At 37.7% G+C, this 6,862-nt stretch overlaps 1 long non-coding RNA gene across 1 annotated transcript in view; it reads right to left on the bottom strand.

Moving 5' to 3' along the window:
* LOC119865130 overlaps positions 1-6,661 on the bottom strand; it is a 147,227-nt gene extending 140,566 nt beyond the window's left edge. Inside the window, exon 1 of the long non-coding RNA XR_005376007.1 lies at positions 6,569-6,661. This is a non-coding gene — a long non-coding RNA (uncharacterized LOC119865130). The remainder of the gene's footprint in view (positions 1-6,568) is intronic.
* Positions 6,662-6,862: the final 201 nt, after the last annotated feature.

A 6,862-nucleotide genomic window follows, 5' to 3' on the forward strand; every position in this document is an offset into this window, starting at 1 on the left:
ATCTCCACCTCATCTCCATGCCATGTATGACAGATGCATTATGAATATTCTGCTATCAAGTTATTCAGTCCCTCTTACTCTGCATTCACAGATTTGACTCAGTGGAGGTAGCATAAAGAGGAAAAAAAATGCTCCCAATTCTTACCAACTATGAGTCTGGCAGGTAGCTTAATCCCTCCTAATTTTAGGTTTCTCTCATTTGTTTATTAAAAAAAAAAAAAAGTTTGGTAATAAGTCACTAACCCAATATAGAGTGCCTATGGAAAATAAAAATAACCTGGATATTTAATTTTATTGCATTATTTCACAATAATATATATTTTGTTATATCAAAGAAAATTTTTAGATCAAATAAATATTTATTATTATTGTGTTATATCACAGAAATTTCTCCCAAAAGACTATAGCATAGCACAAATCATGACAAAGGTAACTTAGTTATGTGAAGAATGATGGCTGGAGCTGGCCAGTGTAAAAACCCTTCACTTGTTTCTGATTTGTTCAGTAGCCACAGCAAATAACAAGAATATGAGAAGTTTGCAAGATATACAGATGACTCTGGTGGGAGTGCAAGAATGACACTTTTTTTTTAAAATTTTTTTATGATAGTCACAGAGAGAGAGAGAGAGAGAGAGAGAGGCAGAGACACAGGCAGAGGGAGAAGCAGGCTCCATGCACCGGGAGCCCAATGTGGGATTCAATCCCGGGTCTCCAGGATCGCGCCCTGGGCCAAAGGCAGGCGCTAAACCGCTGCGCCACCCAGGGATCCCAAGAATGACACTTTGAAAGTTGGAGGAAGGAGGAGGAGAGGGACAAAGTTTTTTTAAAAAACATCCTGAAATTTATTATTTCTTACCAAGCAGATGCCAGGGAGTATCACATAGTATATGTAATAATGGAAAATAATGCAGGTAGATAAATTTTGGTATGTGTTGAGCAAGCAATAAATAACTGCTCCTTGGGCAGCCCCGGTGGCGCAGCGGTTTAGCGCCGCCTGCAGCCCAGGGCATGATCCTGGAGACCCTGGATCAAGTCCCACGTCAGGCTCTCTGCATGGAGCCTGCTTCTCCCTCTGCTTGTGTCTCTGCCTCTCTTTCTCTCTCTGCATCTCTATGAATAAATAAAATATTTAAAAAAATAAATAACTGCTTCTACGTTGCAGTCTTTGAGAACCTGAGATATAGACAGTTCTGATCATGCTGATGCTTCCAGCTGGGAACAAAGTTCATGTATCCTAGTTTATCCCAAAGTAAGTGAAGAACATCTAAGACACACTGTGCTGAGGTCTAATTATCTTTGCACCATTGACAGAAAAATATAATTTTATTTGCCTTGTTGATAACAAGTTTTATATTCTTACTATGTGGGTGGGTCTTTTAGCCAAGCTATAATGGCAGCATTCCAAGTCACCTGCTCTTCTTGGGAGATAGCAGATGTGTTCAGACTTCTTTGGTGAGTCATTAACTTTCCAGGCCTTAAAAAGGCCTGTACACAAGAGCTCTGCAAACCATCTGTGCCTCTGCTTCCTACCAATTCTGGTAACCCTCTCTAACCAACACATGTATTTACATTGTTAACTCTTAACAACAAAGTTCCATCAACTTCAGAAATTTCATGGCAAGGCAAGTATTGCTTTCAGATATTTCTAGGTTATGGTCTCTCAATTAAATGCATTTTTGTATTTAACACAGACTCAACTAACTTAACTTCTGCAGGCTACCAAACAGGAATGTAAAGTCCCATTTCTTTAAAGGACTGGAAGAAAGCACCAATTATCATCCTGAATACCTTTTAGTTAAAATGATACCTAAGTTTTACCAGACTAATGAATTGAGACCATTTCACAGGAATTTTATTCTACCCCATTTACATCATGCAGTATCTAAAATGTTGTACACTCTTTGGCTACCTAGTGGGAAGATATGTTAGATATACATTTATTCACAGCTCAGAATCACCATGGACTCATTAACAGGCCTTCTCATTGTAAAATAGTACTTTCTGCAAGCACTTCACATGGCTTATCAATCAACTCAATTTACATTTATGAGTGTCCTTCACGTGTCCATCCCATGGTGCTAGGGGGACTTTATATAAAAGAAAATACAATAAATATTTAAAAGGCTAAATCAAACAAATAAGTTTTTTAGTTGAACCTTACAAATCAACAGCAATTTTAAAGCTCTCATGCATAAAAGAATAGATTTCCTGGCTGAAGAGCAGGGTGTGGAAGGATATGATCTATTACAATCAGTCTGCAAGGTGGGAGATGGAGGTCAGTGATTGTAAATTGTGGCAGAAACTCCTTCAGAATCATGAAGTCTTTATGTGACAGGCGTGCACTGAGTAGGTGCAGAAAGGAAACCATATGGTTAATAAAACACACATGCACCACACATACAAGCACACACATGCACACACAAATACAACTTTACAGTAACCCTAAGGTCAAAAAGTTTGATTTTAGAACAAAGAAAATCACCTCTTTAAAGTTAGCAGCATAGATTACATTTTAAACACTTATACTAGGGAACCAATCAGTAGCAACCCAATTTTATCTGTACTAAATTCAGGGAAATTTGAAGACATCCATGCTTGAATATCACACAGACAATTATGCAAAACATCAAGCTGCTTCATAGGTCTGCAGGGACTGGAAAGAATATCTGAGTATCGTCTGCATACATATGACACTACAGGCCACAGCATTGAATAATGTTATACACTAAAAATATCTAAATATAAAGCTAAATAGGATTTCAAACAAGCCCCAGGGGAATCAGAAAGTAACTTGGCAAAGCACAAACCATTCCCTAAAGAAACAAATTGAAAGGAGAATAAAAGGATAAAGAAACTATCCAAAACAACCCATGCTAATTCCAGAAACTTCAAAAACATAGAGTTCTATCAAAGAATGACACAGTCAGCAGTATTCAAACTAGACAAATAGCCTTAAAAGGGTACAAGAAAACAGACATTCAACCAAGAAAATGCTCATGGACATTATGTAGTAATCTAAGTCTCAGGTCAGTAGTATGTGCATTCAACATGAGGTGCTAAAATGATATCCTAGCAAAAATCCAAGATATACTGTCTTTATCTAATGATTAGTAACAATTTTAGTGTTGTTGATGAAGAGCTTAAAAAACAAACAAACAACATAAGTTTCCAGCATTGTAGATTCTACTCAACTGTTTTACCTCTATCATTGTGGACCCAATGCCCCATTTTATATATATCTATATAGATGATAGATAGATAGATAGATAGATAGATAGATAGATAGATAGATGATAGAATTCTTAAGGGACAAAAGGTGATATTGCTGTTGTATTATCCTTATCATTATCTAATTATCAAATATTATAAAAATTATATAGTTTTGTCTTCCTCCATGTAGACCACCCATCCCTTTTTTTAATATTTTATTCTTGATCTGGTTTTCTTATTACCCTAATTGTCAAAATTTGCTACCTCAACAACAACAAAAAAAATTGCACTAAATGAAGTCAAACAGGCAAGGAAGAAATTACTCAAATCTACTGAAGTAGGAGAGAGAGACTGAGCATAACTCCTCTGAAACAAAAGTCAAATGGATTTTTATTTTATTTTTTAAGACTCCCACTATCTGTCTGTCTGTTGTTTGTTTATTTATTTATTTACTTATTTATGAGAGCATGAGAGAAAGCGCATGGGTAGGGGGCTTGGGGAGAGGGAGAAGCAGACAGGAGCTACCCTGGACTAGATCCTAGGACCCTCAGATCATGACCTGAGCCAAAGGGAGACATTTAATTGCTTAACTGATGAGCCATCCAGATGCCTCACAAGCGGATTTTTAAATGCTGGGATGAAATAAAGAAAAAATTATTGTTTTTTTCTGGAGGACTTTGCAGGAAATCATGTCTACGATTAAACTATTTATGTTTGCTAATTGTCAATTCTCTCTCATTGAAGTTAGGATCCCTCCCTATCCCCCACCACCACCCTACCCTCCACTGAAACTAAGCGATAGGGGCTCTACCTTCCTTGGTGATTACATAATTACATTTCAAAGGGATGGCTCTCAGTCCTTGAGAAAAACTTCATGCATTATAAAACCGGAAATAAGCTGGGAAAAGTTTACATCTCAAGGGATCAGGGAAAGAATCTCTAATTACAAGGTTTCTAAAGTCAATGCACCAATGGATAGTCTTTCCTCCTTTATCGAATATTAGTTGCCCATAAAGTTCAGGGTCCACTTCTGGATTCTCTATTCTGTTCCACTGATCTATGTGTCTGTTTTTGTGCCAGTACCACACTGTCTTGATGACCACAGCTTTGTAGTACAACCTGAAATCTGGCATTGTGATGCCCCCAGATATGGTTTTCTTTTTTAAAATTCCCCTGGCTATTCGGGGTCTTTTCTGATTCCACACAAATCTTAAAATAATTTGTTCTAACTCTCTGAAGAAAGTCCATGGTATTTTGATAGGGATTGCATTAAACGTGTAAATTGCCCTGGGTAACATTGACATTTTCACAATATTAATTCTGCCAATCCATGAGCATGGAACATTTTTCCATCTCTTTGTGTCTTCCTCAATTTCTTTCAGAAGTGTTCTATAGTTTTTAGGGTATAGATCTTTTACATCTTTGGTTAGGTTTATTCCTAGGTATCTTATGCTTTTGGGTGCAATTGTAAATAGACATGGCCAACATGCATATGAGAAAATGCTCTGCATCACTTGCCATCAGGGAAACAAATCAAAACCACAATGAGATACCACCTCACACCAGTGAGAATGGGGAAAATTAACAAGGCAGGAAACAACAAATGTTGGAGAGGATGCGGAGAAAAGGGAACCCTCATACATTGTTGGTGGGAATGTGAACTGGTGCAGCTACTCTGGGAAACTGTGTGGAGGTTCCTCAAAGAGTTAAAAATAGACCTGCCCTACGACCCAGCAATTGCACTGTTGGGGATTTACCCCAAAGATACAGATGCAATGAAACGCCGGGACACCTGCACCCCGATGTTTCTAGCAGCAATGGCCACGATAGCCAAACTGTGGAAGGAGCCTCGGTGTCCAACGAAAGATGAGTGGATAAAGAAGATGTGGTTTATGTATACAATGGAATATTACTCAGCTATTAGAAATGACAAATACCCACCATTTGCTTCAACGTGGATGGAACTGGAGGGTATTATGCTGAGTGAAGTAAGTCAGTCGGAGAAGGACAAACATTATATGTTCTCATTCATTTGGGGAATATAAATAATAGTGAAAGGGAAAATAAGGGAAGGGAGAAGAAATGTGTGGGAAATATCAGAAAGGGAGACAGAACGTAAAGACTGCTAACTCTGGGAAACGAACTAGGGGTGGTAGAAGGGGAGGAGGGCGGGGGGTGGGAGTGAATGGGTGACGGGCACTGGGGGTTATTCTGTATGTTGGTAAATTGAACACCAATAAAAAATAAATTTAAAAAAAATAAAATAAATAAATAAAGTCAATGCACCAAGTAAAGGAAGTGTCGGAAAGAAATCTGTCCAAAGTGTAGCCAAGCTGTGAGGAATATTAAGGACATCTTGGTCAGCCATATGCATCTCTTAGAAAGTACCGCTCAATTGCCCTAGAAGTTTATCTCCCAGACTGGTGGCTGTTGGAAGTATTCCAGATTTTTTTTTTAAGATTTTATTTATTTATTCATGAGAGACACACAGAGAGAGAGAGAGAGAGGCAGAGACACAGACAGAGAGAGAAGCAGGCTTCACGCAGGGGGCCCGATGCGGGACTCAATCCCAGGTTTCTAGGATCAGGCCCTGGGCTGAAGGCAGGGGCTAAACCGCTGAGCCACCTGGGCTGCCCAAGTATTCCAGATTTTGATTAACAAATAAAGTTACCAATTTCCATAGCAGAATAAAACAATGATCATTACATTATAGAAAAACAAATATATATATGATTATGTTCATGAATGTGCTCACGATAAAGCAAAATCATATTTAATATCATCATGATCAAAAATGGATAAGCCTCATGTTTCTAACATTATATGAGATAAAATGGTAGCAATAAATACATTTTTATATTTTTACTAAGATTATGAATGTTCTGTAGTCAATAGTCATGTATGTAATATTTTATAATTTTAAACCTTTCCATTTTTTGATGCTTAGAGAAGTAAATATAACATTGCATAGACGTGATATGAATATGTGTCAATATTGAATAAAAGAAACTAATTCTTGACCACAATTAGTTTTAAATGAATACTGCCACACCAGTGGGCAAAATGAAACCCACCAGATTGATTTTCTTTGCCCCGAATCCTTTGTAATAAAATATTCATATCTATATGCTCTCAGGAATTTGGCAGAACACACTTCAATTAACATACCTCAGTGCTTCTAATTTGATGGCTACCAAATTAGAAATTTAAACAACATAATGGAAAGAAGTCTTTTGTGATAAACAAACCTTGTTGCTGTGGGCGAGCTTAGATCTTTTTTTTTGGTTTTGTTGTTGTTGTTGCTGTTGTTGTTGTTGTTGTTGTTTCTTGGAACTGTGCTTGCCTGTAAGCTACCCACCTGGCTACTCAGGCTCTCCTTGGGAGAGGACTCCACGCTCCTTCTCTTCAGTTGTTCACAGCTTTGTTTAATTTCCTATTGAAAGAAAAACTCAAACTTGGGAGATTTTTCTGAAGTCACTGCAGATAGTTAACAGTTTGGTTAAAAATAATTAAGCCAATTTGTTAATATGAAACTTAAACTCCTTCAGATAGAACACTAAGCTCACAGGATAAAAGAGACTGCCTAAATGGAAGGTTCTCCGGGGAGGCTTGGAGCCAGACCCAGCATGAGGTGCTTTATTTTCTACTGTAA

Source organism: Canis lupus, chromosome 22, assembly GCF_011100685.1.
Source record: "Canis lupus familiaris isolate Mischka breed German Shepherd chromosome 22, alternate assembly UU_Cfam_GSD_1.0, whole genome shotgun sequence".
NCBI lineage: Eukaryota > Metazoa > Chordata > Mammalia > Carnivora > Canidae > Canis > Canis lupus.